The 17534-nt window shown below is 32.1% G+C and overlaps 1 long non-coding RNA gene across 1 annotated transcript; it reads right to left on the bottom strand.

Moving 5' to 3' along the window:
* Positions 1-5001: 5001 nt before the first annotated feature.
* On the bottom strand, positions 5002-10096 carry LOC134756910 (uncharacterized). Its single transcript, XR_010130362.1, has 3 exons — positions 9807-10096; positions 6076-6168; positions 5002-5244 (listed from the first exon to the last, which is right to left on the bottom strand). It is a non-coding gene; the product is annotated as an uncharacterized lncRNA (long non-coding RNA).
* Between the last annotated feature and the right edge of the window lie 7438 nt (positions 10097-17534).

The raw sequence follows: 17534 nt of genomic DNA on the forward strand, positions 1-17534 counted from the left end.
CATGTTCCTTTTTGTTGTTGGATGTGGTTGTCCATAAAACAGCTTTGAAATTGTTTTAATATTATATATTATAACAGAGTCAAAATAAGGAGATTCTTTACCACAGACAAGCAGGTTTTTGTTAGTTGTGAATGCTATGTTTATTAAAAATAGTGAGTGACATTAAACTTTTGAGGTGGTTTCACATTTACGTTTGGTGATTTGTGTAGATAACAATTAATTTGACAAGAGAAAAGGGACAATGATAGCAAGTAACAATGTTAATGATGTGGACTGGAGTGAAGAATGTGCAGATTTTGGTGATGTATTAAAGTAACAATAATGAAATTCCTGGTGTCTGGGACCAGTACACCTTGAAAAAATATAAATCTTAGGAAACATTAGAAGAGGTCTTGTTCTTTATATGGTACCGTTTACCCTGTTGTGATGGGTAGTGTTCAATATTGATTGTATATAGTTTATCTGTGTAGAAGGATTCTTTCATAGTATGAGTGACAAGTGTATCCCAGAGTTCTTGCTTTCAAAGTCATGCTCTGATACAGAAATTTGAATCAGTTAAAATAGAAATAAACTGAATAAAATAAGCCTAGCTTATCTGTAGAAAATTGAGAAAGGCAAGAAATCTGGATGTTTCTCAAATAAAAGAAAGAACATCAGTCTGAAAAGACAGACTTCTGAAAATTGAGCCTAGGGGGATATGGCTTAAAAGAGACAGCCTTTTTAACAGTTTTTCTATTAGAAAACATATGTGTGATACTTGAATTTATGCTCTAGAAGTAAAGTAACCTAGGAGGATTTGTTAAGACAGTATTTCCTGATATAAAATACTGATACCAAGAGTTTAGTTTTTCCTATTCACTTAATTGATTTAGATTTTAGAGAGGAAATCTATTTGTTAGTTAACCATGATAAAGATAGAGAAGATTGACACATTTGTCCTTGTCTAACTTGGCCTTTATTTCCAAATACGTAACATTTCCACCTGATCATTTGTTTGCTTTTAATATGACTATTTTCCATTCCTATAACCACATGGAATACAAAATTTCAAAAGTCTTTGATAAGCTCATAGTAAACTCATATGATATTTAGTTGTCATTATAAATTTCTATCTCAGATCTAGTTCTTTGGTATGTAATACAATTCCCATGTTTCCCATATGAAGTCCTCACAACACAGAGAATCCAAATAACTTCTCCATGGACACCCAGATAATATTTGGAACCCATTTTCTCAGTCCTTGTTGGGTGTTTTCTTTCTAATATATCACACTAAAACTTCACTAAATGTTGAAGTTTTTCTCACATTACTCTTCCTATTGTCTGAGAATAATTCTTATATTTTTCATACTGTTCAGTGATATTTTACCCAAGTAATCTAAACTTTTCAAAACTTCTTATATTGTATATATAGATGTGAATGTATCAGCAGATTCCAAAGGTCTCTAGTGTGCTTGTACTAATGATTTTTTAAATCTTGGAAAATGGTATAGGCTATCTTAATGTAGAAACAGAAGATGAATCATAATTAAAGGAATAATTTGACCTTTTACCCTAGTTGAAAATATTTCAGTAAAACAAGGGAAATGTTAATCACAATTATATCAACTCAGTTTAATAAGCTTCCAAATGCAAATGTTGACTAAAAGATTGGATACAAAAATATTTGTAATGCAGTGTATTCAATGAAAAATTTAAAGTGACATTGTTAAATAATAGTGACCCCATGATGTTCTCATACCAAATAACAGAAGTAAAATCACATTTTAATATACAATTTAAAATTATATTTACTTTTACTTCACTTTTTAAATGTTCAAAGTTATCTTGTTGAATAAACAAGGACAGATCAGCTCTTGGATTAGGGCAGAATCAAAGTAAAATTCTCAATTTTGCAATTGAACCCTGTTCACTTCTGTTGTGCTATTTATGAAAATTGCATGGTGGTCTGCCACTGCCACATCTGGGTTACTTGCAATGCTAACAATTTAGGGGTTTGAGAAGGTGATTTTGCACTGTGGGTTCAACCAACTTATCAATCGTGAAGCATGCTCCTCGTACATATGTTGCTTAACAACAAGGATACATTCTGAGAAACACATCCTTAGGCAATTTTGGCATTGTAGGAACAACCTAGAATGTACTTACAGAAACCTACATGGTATAGCCTACTATACACCTAGACTGTATGGCAGCCTACTGCTCTTAGGCTGGAAACCTGTACAGCCACATGTTACTATACTGAATAATGTAGCCCATTGTAACACAATGGTAAGTATTTGTGAATCTAAACACTCTAAATATAGAAAAGGTATAGTAGGAATACAGTATTACAAGTTTATGGGATCACCATTGTATATCTAGCCTGTCACTGATAGATACACCATTATGTGCCATATGACTACCAAATCACTCCTCTATCATAGCATTGAGGGTTCACTAGAAAAATGGTGTAACTATCTTTGTTTTAAATTCATCAAGATAGAAAGTTGATATCCTTTTGACCATTTAATCCCACTTAATAGGTTTTCCTATTTTAGTAATTATAAACAATAACTGTAAATAACTGTGTTCATTCTCTTTCTAAAGTTTTTTAAAAAGGTTGTAGATATAATCCCAAGATAGGTAGGTAGATAGACAGACAGACTAACTTTTTAAAATCTATTTGCTTGCTCAACTGAAAATAATCCAGTGGAAAAATTGGCACTGAGAAGCCACACCTAAAATAATCAATATTTTGTCCAAAGAAAAATATTTTATAGATTCACATAATTTGGCCAAGAACAAAATGTTTTAAATTGTGTAAAGGATAGATATTAATCCTCGTACCAGCTAATTAAGCTTCTTCTGTACAACATACAGTTTTAAGTTAACAGTAATTAATATAGCCAGCTTGGAACCTCAGGAAGCTAAAGCCAGCAAGTGCTTTTTGGTTCACTCGAGAGGATGCGGTTTGATTGCTGGCGCCAGTAAACAGGTTGGGAATTGTCAACATTGTAATTAGCAGCAAGTTTCTGGATTCTCTGCCTGCCAGACTAGTGGGCTGATGCTTGGAGCAGTTGCCCCAGTGGGGAGAGTGAAAAACAAAGGAAGGGAATTTGAGCAACCTTGGTAGGCTCTGCCAGCATATGCCACTGGACCAATGTTTTTCTTGGCAAAGTTCTATTTTAAGACATCTAGCAGTGGTTTCCACAAAATATGAAACTCACCATAGCAACCAAAATGGCAAGTGTCTCTAGGAACCTTTCCTTGATTGGGTATCAGGTCAAACTGTGTTCAGAGTGATATTGCCTTATGTGCAGTATGCTCTGTACCGTGCACAATGTGGTTATTAACAGTATGATTAAAAGGGTTAAAATCTGTTTTGGCAGCAATCCTTAAATAGTCTGCCTCTGCCAAAAAACCTTCAAAGAATAAGGTTATGCAAACCTTATTAACCCTTCGTGTAGTACAAATGGAAAGGAAATGTCAACCTGAATACCACCGAGCATCCAATCTTCACTACTTACTTACATGATCATTTCAATCTAGTTTTCTTAATTCCAAACCATGTGGTTGTTATGATCAAAGGTTGTCATAGATTTTAAACCCAAACCGTATTTGCAGTGACTGTAAGATGAGGACTACATTAGTAAAGTTTATAAGTAATTTATAACCCAACTGAACAAAAATTAGACTATCTTTTGAAACCTGCTTAATAAAAGTTCATGTTATATATGTATAGACACACATATATGTAAAATTTCACTATCTTAGAATATTTTATCTTATCTAAAATAAACAACATACATACTCTGAGTAGTCACAGGATAAATACTAACCCACCTACCTTGTGGCAAAAGCACGATAACAAATCCTTTGGCCTTTTCTTTCTATCTTTTTTTTTTTTAAAAAAAAAGCAGCTCTGTAGTAAATTGATTTTTCTTTCCAGTGAAAAAAAGGTCAAGGTTTCTGAGCATTGCTAAAATACACATACTAATTTCTCCCAAATAAGTGATTGGAGTCATATCACAGATATTCTTACTGTCACTATCTTTGCCAAAATGTGAGGAGGGGTTTCAAAAAGATAAACAGCATACAGAGAGACAAACAAAATAGCTTTCTTTACTGTTTAAAAAAAGTCCTCAAATGGATCAACGTGCTATATTAAGCAATTGCCAAGTGGTAATTTCTGCAGGTGGATTATCAAAAGTGCACAAAAATGGCTGTGTAGATCTGGCACCCAGGTGTCTGGTGTAGCATTTAGCGAACTCTTTTGTGGGGAGAAGGATTACTCATTTGTTGGAGAGAGTTCAGTTCTCTAATCCTCCTCCACAACAGAATCCATGTTGGAGTGAACAAGCAACACGATTCTTATCCACTCTCTCTAGACTCTGAGGAATGCTCCACAATTATTTATTATTTTCACTGGAATTAGATGCCTACAGGTGGCCCCATAATGTGCCTCCAGGCATACAACCTGCAGTAAATTTTTAAGTTACATTAACTCAGCAGTATGTTGTCTTATAATGACAGTTCATTCAGTTTATGGGGAAAGGAAAGGAAGCAGAAAGGCAGTCTTTCGTGTTAAGCATCATTACAGCTCTTTCTCCATTCTTTCTTTGAAGTTAGTAAAGGATATTTGGCAGAAGCAACACTCCTGGTGTTTTGGTGTGGGCTGTGTCTCCTGATAGATTCAGAAAGGAGGTCACAGGCTCCAGGCCTCTGTATCATATCCCAGGGACAGATTTGTTTATGGGGTGTCAGTATTAAAAACAGGCAGAGCAGTAGGACTTTTTCTTTTTTTATTCTTTTTTTTTCTCTTATTATTTCCCCTTTTTTCCCTCCCTTTCTCCCTTCCTTTCTTCTCTTCTCTTCTCTTCTCTTTTCTTTCTTTCTTTCTTTCTTTCTTTCTTTCTTTCTTTCTTTCTTTCTTTCTTTCTTTCTTTAGTCTCTGAATGACTTCTATTACTCAAGTGTTTTGTCGTTAGTGGACTTTCATATTATATTAGGAAAAAATTAGTTTAGTTTTATCGAGACATTTGGGCTTATGATGCTGTTGCAATTTCACCCCTGTCACATATCCTATATTCTGCAATTGTTTTTTCCTGGGTGTTTGGGTTACCGATCAGTGAGAGAAGGAGGGAACTGCTTCATAGCTTTTTGGTCATTGAGTTTTATGCCTATCCTTTCTTTGTAATGGTGCAGTTGTCACTGAATGGATGCAGTTAATTCACTTGTATGTTTTTGGATACAATTCTCAGAGCTGATGAAAAAACAAAGATAATATCTAAATTAATATACTTTAGCAGTAGAAATTAGTAGAAACATTTTTAGGGGCAATACACAAGTCGATTTAAGCCTCAGAAGTCCTAGTACTGGGTTATAAAGCTCCTTCTTACAGCCATAACAGAGTAAAATTTGTCTCCCACCATTCTATTCTCATTAAACCTATAGCTTATATTACAAGCAACAATAATGATGTGCATATTTTAAAAATATATTTTATGTGTACAAAGTCATATCTAAATTATTAAAAAGTACACAATAAAACTTGTTTTAGTGTTAAAGCATTTTTATTAAAATTCCTATATCAGAGACGTGGGCAAACTTAGTAGCATAAGGCCAGTTGGACACTTGAGAAGTTATCTGCCTTAATATACAAACACCTACACTAGCCCATCTTTTATTTTATAGCAAGGGATGAACTTGCTGAGAAAAAGCAACTTGTATATTCAAAAGAACTAGGATGTCTTTCAGAGTAAATCATTAAATATCCATTATGCATGTACTATTCATGAGGTTTGTGTCCAGGTCTGTCAACATTTCTTAAGTACCTACTATGCAACTGGTATTCTTCTAACTGCTGGGGCTACTGAGGAATAATTAACAGACCTTGCCCTTGAAGCATCCATGATGTACGGGACCTCTTACAATTCAGGCTGTTGGAGACTTGGTGGGGAAGTCAAAGGAATGTAAAGCAGCATCCTCCTTTCAAGGAGCGGACTTGGATGTGGTTATTATTAAATATTAAGCTGTATGAAAGTGGTTGTTTCTACAAGCCCTTACTGTTGTCTCTTCACCAGAACATACTTACATGTCACAGATGTAGTAATAAGTTCTTTCTAGAAGTAGATTTGCCTTCTCTTTTTTCCTTTAAAGTATGGAAAGTCTTTCAGAACTGAGTAGACTAAGGAAGCACCAGTTAGGAAAAGGAAAACATACACACTTTTTCACATCAAAGCAATAGTTACTGTATAACCAATTATAAGTTATATAATACCATTTATAATGAAACATAATTATATTACCCCAGGACAAATTATTCGTGTATCCATAGTTATCAGAAAATATGTTTTAGTGATTATAAAATGATAGTGCTTGCATGTAATTCCCAAATTCATTAATATTTGATTCCAGAGTCAATAAATGTCTTTTGAGAATGTGATGATAGGCTTTATAAAAGAAAGTGCTGAACGCATTATGCTGTACTTCAGAAAGTGGTTCTCAAAATGGGGCCTTCTTAGCAGTAGCCTGAGTGTCACCTGGGAACTTGTTAAAAATGCCTGTTCTCAGACCACATAACAGGCCCACTGAATAAGAACTCTGAACCCTAATCTGAGTCTTAACAAGCCCAATTCTGATGCCTGCTAGAATTTGAGAACCACTGCTTTCTATTGATTTTTTTAAAATGACAATTAAAGTCAGGTTCTGTGCAACACTGATCCAGTGCTGACCTGTTTTAGGCTCTCCTGTAGATTTAAAGTTACAAGTTATTATTATTAATTAAACCACATATCTTAAATTAAAAATTATCACTTTACTTGTCTGGTAAATTCTACATTTGGGAAATATTTTAAGCCCCCATTTTGCGTTCTCTTTATGTAAAACTTACATAGTATTCTTATTAGTGTTATCTAATGCTCACATTGCTATCTTTATAATTATAGCATTAGATTGAATTTTTCCAGGACTTAAACCATTCTTTTATTTAATTTATTATTATTTTTGTAATTCCAGTAGCTGTCCCAATTTTTTACTCTGGTATTTAATTATATCCCAGTTTACAATCTAGGAGAATCAGCTTAATTTTATAAAAGGCATACAATATTGAATAAGACCTTTAGATCATTTGTGTGTGTGTGTGTGTGTGTGTGTGTGTTATTGTCTCATGGATTATTATTAAAGTTTTCTCATTCATCTATGACACAAATAATTTTTAAATTCCCGTGGAAGGGAATTGCCCTGACAAAACTATTTGAGCACTTACACAATGTTTTAGTATTACAGTAGCATAAAATAAGTTTCCTAATATCTGTATTGGAACTGTATTTAATAAAAATTTACTTAGAACATAGGTGATTATATAATAGTAAAAATGAATGTTACTGGTTAAGCAATTAGATTATATGGGTTCTCATTATACCAACTGGAAATTGTCTTACAAAACTATAATATGTTCTTACTTCAAACCACAGCTTTTTATTGAAGCTTTCATTAAAATATTAGAAATTCAAAGGCTGGCCTGTTTAAAATGCAGCTCTAAAACTTAGTGAATAGTTTCTTGTTTAGTGCTTTAAATTAAAATAGAAAAGAACAACTGTTGAGACCATGTAACTCTGGATTGCAAGACCTAAACTAGTCCTGTGACTTTTACATTTTGGCTTTTGTGTTTAACACACAAAAAATAATATCAAACCACCTCGAATATAACACTGAAGTAACTGGCTGACAATGTCAGTGGGCTTTTTCTCAGTCCAAAGTCTTCTTTTCATTAATGAAACACTGTGTTTGCTTATGTCAATGCATGAACTTAGTCATACACATTATAGGATGCCAGGATATATAGCAAAGAATTAATGATAATATTTTTTAGTAAAAGTGCGTCTTTGGGGGGTTTTCTCTTTGTTCAAATCCACCCCCCCGTCTCTGTACGAGGGAGCTGCTTTCTTCTTCCTTTCTTTTTTCTTGCCTATTAAAGTTTTTGCTCCAAAAAAGAAAAAAAAAGTAAAAGTGCGGCTTTTACTAATATGTGAACACAAAAGGTAATGGCTTGAGTAGCAAAAAATTCACCTAAGGAAGAAGTATGTGTAACATTGATTAATAAATTCTGTGGTATTTTACTTCCTATCCCTAACACATTGATGTATTCCATAATACTCTGTTTTCTCAAACTGTTATTTGACTGTGTAACAGATCTTCCCCTCACTAAAAATACATTCTGACTATAAGCATAGAAATGTAAATCCATTTCAGAATATGATCTTATTTCCTTTTCGTGGTAGGGGTGAGTAACACTGTCCAAACTTACAAACTTACGAGAGAGTCACAGTGGTGGAACAATTTATGCACACCCAGTTTAGATGGAATGATTGACAGGAAATGTGTAAGAAATTCAAGTTATTCTTATGGAGGGAAAAAAGGTCTATTATTTTGACAGTTAACATTTTAAGATTAAGCACTTTAGATTAACCAGCAAGGAAAATGAAATCGTTTTAGTAGGCCTATAGTTTGATGGATTTAGTTATTAAATTAAATAGACACTAATTTAAAGGTTACTACTTCAACCCTTAAACAAAGAGAGTTTTAACTGTATAAAAAGATGCAAATAAAGTACCAAGTAGCTTATATTTAGGCAGAGAAGATACTTAAAATTCAGAAATGTCAAAACCAGCTTATTCTTCTCTTGCAATTTAATTAAATGTTTCAGTTTATTTATCTTTAGTTTATCTTAAGTTGTATGGTGGATTAATTGTACTCAATAATTGTTTTGCTGTTAATGGTTTACATATTCTTTTTTATATTAACAAGTGTTATTTTAAACATTTTATAAAGGAAAGTTTGAAAAGAGTTGTTTAATATCACAAAACCCATTGTGATCTTTTTCAAGTGAATTTATAGATTTGTTTTTTTGGCTACATCTTTTGTCTAGTTGTGGGCCGATATCACTGATAATCCCATAATACAAGTTATTATATTAAGAGCTGGAAAACGTATCAGATGTGAGCTTATTAATTATTCACAATAAAACATTAACAGTTTAACATTTCTCTTCTGGAAAACTCAACATGTTTTACATAGTTGATTTATTCATATCTCTTAACCATTTTATTTGCAGAGTGTTACCTTTGCTATTTAGATTTTTAATGTGCCTATAAAAGTAGATTTATGATAGAAAAGAATTCTAAATTACTCAGTTAAAAATGTATTCTTTTATACTTATTGAACTCTAATTTTTACGTAAAGTTTTGCAGTTTGTAGTATGTGAAATCTTACACTTAAAAAAGACAATATTTAGTATATTTTTAATAAATTACCATTCAAAAATGCATGATGGATTGCATTAGGTTAAGAAGTATTACCAGAATATCTATTTACAATAGAAAACTGTTGCAATTATAATTATATGCTAAATCTATATATTCATAAAATAATTAAGTTAAAATTATTTTAATTTTTAGATACTTGACATAGGAGTTCATAGTTCTCCTGAATTCTGAATTACATTTCATCTTCTAAAACTTTCAAATAAGATTTATATGATATAAATTTTCATTAAAAAAACTTGGAATGTTTGACCATACAGGAAAAGATAATTGAAGAAAGACTTACTAAGGAAATAAAAGTGAAAGTACACTTTGGTCAGGTATTAAGTCCAGGTATTAAAATTAGCATACTAAAATACAAAATTTTATGTATAGCCTGTTTATTAAATCAAAGTATTTCTAATGCCTTTCTTTTCTGTTCTTTCATTTTGATCCATATCGACTTTAATGCCACGACTGGCTCACTAGTAAGTATCAGTCAAGATCATAATTTAGCACTTACCTCAAATTATATGAAAATCGAATCCAAAAATGGCATACTGCAACCAGGTCTACTTTCATGTATCAAAATGGATTGCTGTACATTATAAATGATACTCCCTGATGTTTTTGCAATGATTCATGAAACTATGGGGCTGATATTTTAGTGCAAAAATTCCATAAATGTTAATAAAGCAGGAAAACGAAACACAAAGCACTTCCAGATCATGATAAAGCCAGGTATTCAAATAACTTTAATCTCTTTCTATTACTAATGCTGTTTGTAATGCTTAAAAGATATCAAAATACAATATAAAATATTTTTATAGCTAAATGAGTCGAAATTAAATGTTACAAATCAAAACTGAGCTATGATAAAAGATCATCACATGATAATTAAGTTTTTGCTTTTACATCTCTTAGTATAACATAACCACTTACAAAATATCCAATCTTTAGGATGATTTAGCATCTTAGCCTGATGTAGAAACAATTACAAAATATAAAGAATTATCATTTATATCATTTTGACATTATGTGATACATTTCTTAAAAGAAACTTTGAATCAAGTTTTAAATTCTGTACTGATTCATTAGCTTTTACCCTAGTTGATGTGGGTTTCTTAATCTTTAAAATGGAATCCCTCATCTCTCACACAGATGCCATTTCTTTAGTTATATGTGTTTAGATACATTTTAAAATGTAATGTTTTTAAAATCTTTCACTTGTTAATTATATTTAATAATTTATTTGAAAAACTAGGCCACTTATGTCAAAGATGCCACTATTTATTTTTAATCAAGAGTTAAAAATGTAGTTTGCCTTAAACAATTCTAATATGATTTCCCAAAATGATATTTGGTACATAATGATTAATGTTTTCATTTTTGTCTGTTTAACTTTACATGTTTATCAGTAGAAAGTACACTTATGGTAAAAAAAAATCTATTATATTGTTTATATAATTTTTTTCTAAAAGAATTAGCTTCATTTTGATTTCTTTCCATTTTTTAATAAGAGGGACATTTATATGAAATTTTTATTTTACCTTTATTATAATATAAAATTACACTAATTTAAGGATTAAAGTTCATATTCAGAAAGGGCATTTATTTTATTTTATTTTTATTTTGCTATATACATAATAATTTGCTTTCTGTGTCCAGACCCAAATGGATATAGAAATTATTTTGAAATAAAAACATTAATTTTTAATATTTAAGTTCCTTTAGTTATATATTTTACAGAACTATTTATGTATTATTAAATGTTTATATACATACATGTATTTGATTTACATTGATTTGTGATGATTATTATATTTCCAATCAGTCTTTACTATGAATATTGGTTTTTTCCCAGAGTATCTAGTTTTAAACAAAAAGTAATCTGTCAATGCAAATCTCTTGGTGTAGCATATTTGAAATTTTATCTACAAGTAGAAGTAGACGGAAGTGTACTTACTTAGTATTTATTATGGTCTCAATTTCTGTGAATTTCACGCTCACTTTTCCCCTTCATTTCTTTTTCAAATGGCCACTTTGTCATATGTTTTAACTGTAGGAAGATGAAAAACTCTAAAAGTGCTCACCATCAGCATAAAGTGAGGCATTTTGAGCTCTACTGTGCAAAATGAAAGCATAATAGTCACTGCAAGGAAGACTTAAAGTTCTATTATCCTGTCATTTATACTTAGAGGCACTTCAGTTTCTGGAATAGTTTAAACAAAGGAAATTTGGAATGGATTTCTCTTTAAAATTTTGAAAACCTGGAATCCTGAGGCTGAAAGACTACCGAATACCTTCGACCACCTTCCAGATAATATCTGGATGGAGGATAATATGTGATGTAATAAGCTGTAAGTGTCAAGATATGTGAGCATTAAAAAAGGAAGCTGATTTTGTGATGCCACTTATATCACCTCCACTAAGGGAATAGGTCAGCACACTGCAACTGATTTCCCATTTCTGCAAAACAGTGCAGTTCTGCTTCAGGCTCTGAATTTGGGATTTCCTGTTGAAGTCAAAACTAGGTCTATGCTGTCCTGGGGGGTCAGGAACAAAATAGGTTGTGATTATGGAAACAGTATCTCTGGGCTCACTGCCAAATCCTCCAATACTCCTGGGTGTCAATTTGACCTATTATAATAGAACCTCACAGGGTGGAACATCTCCCGTCAATCCTCAGTCCTGATAGATTCTGGGTCCATATGTATGAAGGCTCTATCTTTAAACGGGTATCTTTGAATCAACAATATAATTGTTTTGAGAGTTTAGTGGTGGAAGAGACTTAAGTGGTCATTTGGTAAAATCCAACTTATTTTAAAGATGACAAACTGAGCTTAGAGATATTACAGTTTTCTTTTTCCAGTAAAAGTCCTGCTGATAGTAGTAACTCTGAAGTCATGGATCAGTTGAGTACACATGTGGTTTGACCTATCAAGCATTTGTCACTACCATCATGATTGTTACTACAAAAGTGATTATTATTATGAAAATATTTCTTCCTCACCTATAGTTTATCACTAACTTTCCCATTATTTACTTGACCACTGGATATCTTATGGAATTTACTTAATTTACAAGGTATTTTAATGTCTTTATTTGAAGTAAATATATTGTTCAAATGTAACATGACAGACATTGAATTCTTTTTCCCTTTATGAAACACAGAGGCTGGAAGGACAACTCTACGTCCAGTTATTAATGCTAATATGTACACTAACATTAAAAATAACTGATTTTCACATTCAGTGCATCTACTTGTTGGCATTCACATGATGTCACAATCCCCCCCTTTTCTATGTAAATCTGATTAAGGGGCTTCTCCTGCCATTATTTTGCACGCAAAGCTTCGTTCCATTTTGACATCAATCCTCTTTACACAAGGACCTAAGGGTTGAACACTGAAAGTACCTAACCATTACTGTATATTGAATCATGCCTTTTCACATAAAATTGCAAATATGGTTTGAGAGCCAATTTCCAGATTACTCTGGTTGAGTAGGACTAATTACTTTTAAACTGGGTGCAGCCAGGGTCTGCCAAAACAGTGCTGAATTCTTCCAATCATAGGCGAGCTCTATACCATACCCATCCTGAGATTGTCTCATACTGAAGTGCTGTAAGATTATTCATCCTTGTAGTAATGATTAACTATAAAAATAATGCCAATTGCAGATGATCGTAATAACAGCAGCTATAGTTTATTGAATGCCTACCATGGGGCAGGCATGGTATATAGTATCTATTATCTCATTTCATTTCCTCCTGAAAACAATCTTATGTGAGGTATTATTATAATTATTTTCTAATTTTGTTTAAAAACTGAGTTTCCAGAGATGAGTCTGAGAAAAACATCAGTTTGCGAAGTAGTAGACTTGAGTTCTATTCCTGCTTTTACCACTAGCTGAAATGTGACTATAGGTTCAACACTTAGTACCTCATTTCCCTCCTCTACAGAATTAGGTCATAGAACTAGCTTTAACTTTCTGTGACTTTTAAAAAGCTCAAAGCAGTTTATTATTTTTTTGAGAAAGAAAATCTTTTTTAAAGCATTCATAGTAACAGTATCACTGAACAGTATTTTTCTGGTATTTCCCACATTCTCGTCCGATTTCATGGCTTCAAACACAGAACAAAATCCTCATTAATATAAAAGGAAGTCCGTATTCTGACCAGATCAGTGAAGCACAGAGAAAGATATGAAATTCACTTACAATGGGTCAGACTCTTACAAAGTTTGAATTTAGCAACATGAATTTATTATGCTGCATATATAAAAAATTAAATGGATGATGTGAAGCAAGGTGGGAATCTAGTACAAGCATAAAGGATATTTACTGTATGTGTGATGAAGTATAAAAATACATTTTTCTCCTTCAAAAAGCAAAATGTTGGATATATTCACATAAAACACCTTAGGCTATATCAAGAACACTATACTTAAATACTTAAGTACATTTACATACTATTTATGTAAATGTATTGACTTAATCATAGCAGCTCTAGGGATTCATGATAAGCTGTGAAAATTGTCTATAAAAGATAAATGAATGACCCTTTAAAATAGAATAAAAATTAAGTATAGCACACCAGCAATTTTAAGCACATATACGTACCATTCTGAAAATCTGTGCTTTTGCAATGTTAGCAGTTCCTTATATAGTTCTCATAGTGATGCATCCACATCACATATACAGTCTCCTAAACATATTGTATTTTTCTTAGAACATCAAACACCATTATGTCCCATGTCAATTTTGTAATATTTTGAAAGAACAAAATATGGTATAGTAAGCTGACATATTTTCCTTCATTGAAATATTCTTTTGTGTGTAAACTTTTTACAGATTTTTCTCACCATTTTCTCCTTTTCTAAAGTTGACAAAAATGTAAATGATGGCAAAGTGGAAAGAATTATCACTTCTTTCCAAAGTTACTACTCTGTGCTCTCATACTGCTATTGTGTAAATATTGACTAAATTTCACAATTGTTGTATCTGAAATAATAATAAATAATTGCTCCCACTTGGAAAATAGGATTTTTTTCACACATATACAAATATGTCACTTGCCCATTGTGAGCAAGTAAGCAATAAAAAGTATGGTTAAGTTTTATTTCACTCATTTATTTATTGAACATTTATTTATTGAGCTCTACTATTTGCCAGGCACTATGCAAGGCACTGAATGGCGTTGCTAAAAAGAAGACAAAGTTGATACCTAAATGAAGCTTACAGTATGATGAGAGAAATGCAAAAACAAATCAATAAAGAGAATCAGTGATTACAAATAGTGAAAACTTTCATAGAGGAAGTTAACGCCCAAGGAGAAAGAGATAAATTAGGGAGGCCAATTTAGATAAGGTAGAATGAGGATCTTTCTGAGATACTAAAAGATAAAAATAAAACTAATGCGTGATAAAGAGTGTTCTAAGCCATGGCAATTTCAAGTACAGAGACATTGAAACATATCAAAATATTTTATGAATACATTCTCTGCTTTGTCCTTCAGTTTCATTAATTAGCATGATTCTCAGGAAAATTCAAACTCTTTGCGCAAAGATTTGCCAAAGAGATATCAGGCATTTTTGAAAAGCTGTAGTAATTTGGAAAAATAAAGAAATTACTCTTTAAAAATAGCTTTCAGAGGGGAAAATACTTAATACTTAAAATATTATTCTTCACTGGATATAATGTTTTTAAGAAACTTCTAGCTCTTATAGCAATGATCTCTGCACTTCCTGTGTTTGTAATAGCATGTGGGAAAGATCAAGGTGTTTTTATACAGTGTGAATCTTATTCTGATGATTTTTTGTCCTTAGCATAGTAACTGTTTCTTATTTATTTCTTCTTATTCTCAATAAATGCGTTGGATTTCCAAAATATATACTATATTTGAGGAAGTCAGAAAAAATAGAAGTTATTTGTCAAAAATACCTAAAAGTATTTTTATGTGAACTCATCATTTTAGAAAAAAAAGTACATGGACCAGCTCAAAGACTGATTTAATGAAGTATCCTGTCATTGGGTTATACATAGGTGCTAGTTAGAGAGTGCATTATTTTGTCTTGAAATATTTACATTGCAAAAATAAATTAAAGAATATTTTCTAAAGCCATTTTAGATTTTTTTATGAAAGTATATTTTGATCAACTGACACAAAAATTCATGATAATGGCATCATATACCTACATAACTCCATAACAAATAAAAAATAAAAGAAATTTTGTGTGATTTTATGTACATAATGTAAGGATGTGTCTTTTTTGGCCATTCTGAAATTTTATTTGATTCAAATATTCTTAATTGACTGGTACTGAGTGATAAGAATTAAATAAAAATTGAATTAGTTTAATAACTTTGCATTTCCTGATTAAATGATAATGCTACCAGATGTAAACTAAAACTGGTATATTCTATTAATCTTTAGCTTAGTACTTGGAGGGGGTACCACTCAATCTTCAGAATGATTCCTACAGGTATAACTCTCATTTATTTATTGAGACAAGGTCTCACTCTGTCCTCCAGGCTGGAGTGCAGTGGTCTGATCATAGTTCACTGCAGCCTCCAACTCTTGAGAATAAGTAATCCTCCTGACTTGGCCTCCAACAGCGCTGGGATTCCAGGCATGAGGCATCATGCCTGGCCTCTAATTCTCACTCAAATACTACTCTACAGCACAAGTATCAGTTAAATATCATTTTCAATCAGTTCTGAAATAAATTTAAAGCTTAACAGGAAGCCAAACCATCTCTTCTGAGATAGATGTAACACAATCCAAATCCACTTTGAAGAAGATAAATTCTAGAGCAAGGATTTTGTAAAAGTTGGAGATAAAAAGAATTTCTCAGTAAGCTTCTAAAATAAGACATGCAATAATAGTTTAACTTAAAGGCTAAAGCTTGAAAGACAAAGCTAAATTCTGGTCACATGCTAGAGGTCGTAAAATAAAGCTTTGCCCAAAGAATGAATAGACACCAGATTACAGTCATGAATGTCTCTTCCATTTTTACATAGTATTTAGAAGAAGGGAACAATTCGTTCAGATACACTTTATACAGGTATTACACAAATGAACTAAGTTGAAAATTATGTTTCAGTTTCAGTTAAGGTTTACTGTTAAGGTTTTGAGCCAGCTAGACGTATTTCTACTTACACAACAAATGATGTCATTGAATATACCTTAGTAATTCTTGCGTGAAAGATCAAATGAAGCAAATTTTTATATGCAGATAGTACCTGAGGAAAATATGAAGGTGTCATTGACATGGAACCCATCTGGAAGAGTAGGAGTCTTTCCATGGTTTCATATTTCCTTATGAATACCTTATGGTACCTATGACATCAAATGTAATTATTGATTTCCAGACCTATGTCTTCTTCGTGCAGAATTCCATGCATACACAATTTTGGATAACTAACACTGTAAAGGGTCTCTTCTAAATCTCTGGTAGATACTCAGTAACTGTGAAATGAAAGGATAAATGAATCAATGAGAAGAGAAAATGAGGAAATGTAACCAAGATAAAATTAAAATCAGCTACACATAAAACAGGAGCTGAGTAGAGGGGAAAAACGATTTTCTTTCATCCTATTTACCAAAACATGGAGAAATGGAGGCTGTTAAATGATACATTAGGAAACTATAAATTTTTGGTGCTCCAAAATTCATTAAAGTTTGGCATGCTTTGGTAGGGAGGCAAAAAAAAGAGGGTGATAAACCATGATTTCCTTTAAGCATGCTTTATATATTCACATAAGGATATACATCACCATTGTCTCACATCTATACACTCTTGCCTCAGATGACATCTATCTTGTGGTGTCATTATGATCTTATTCAATTTACACTAATTGATCCTTATAGCCATGTTGGTCTGCCTCATTTTTCTGCAGAAATTTAATCTCATATGCTTTTTAATTTCAACAGTTGTCCTTCAAGGAACAAAGATGGTCTGTATGCAAGGATGCTGTTTCCGCTAAAATGTCATCTTAGCCAATATAGAAGGGTAAAAATAGAAACAATTTTGGATAACTAACACTGTAAGAGTAGCCATCTGCTTCTTAGAAAGATATAAATGTGTTTTCTTATTTCTTTCCTCAAACTAATCCAAAAGATTTCATTCCTGAAATCTGAGATTATGTTATTTCCCCAATTGAAATTTCTGATATTTTATGACCGAATAATGAACTTGCAAATACCTTGGATGAACTTTAAATAACCCATCAAATGTTGTTGATGGATA

The sequence above is a fragment of the Gorilla gorilla genome, chromosome 1, assembly GCF_029281585.2.
Source record: "Gorilla gorilla gorilla isolate KB3781 chromosome 1, NHGRI_mGorGor1-v2.1_pri, whole genome shotgun sequence".
NCBI classification, from domain to species: Eukaryota; Metazoa; Chordata; class Mammalia; order Primates; family Hominidae; genus Gorilla; species Gorilla gorilla.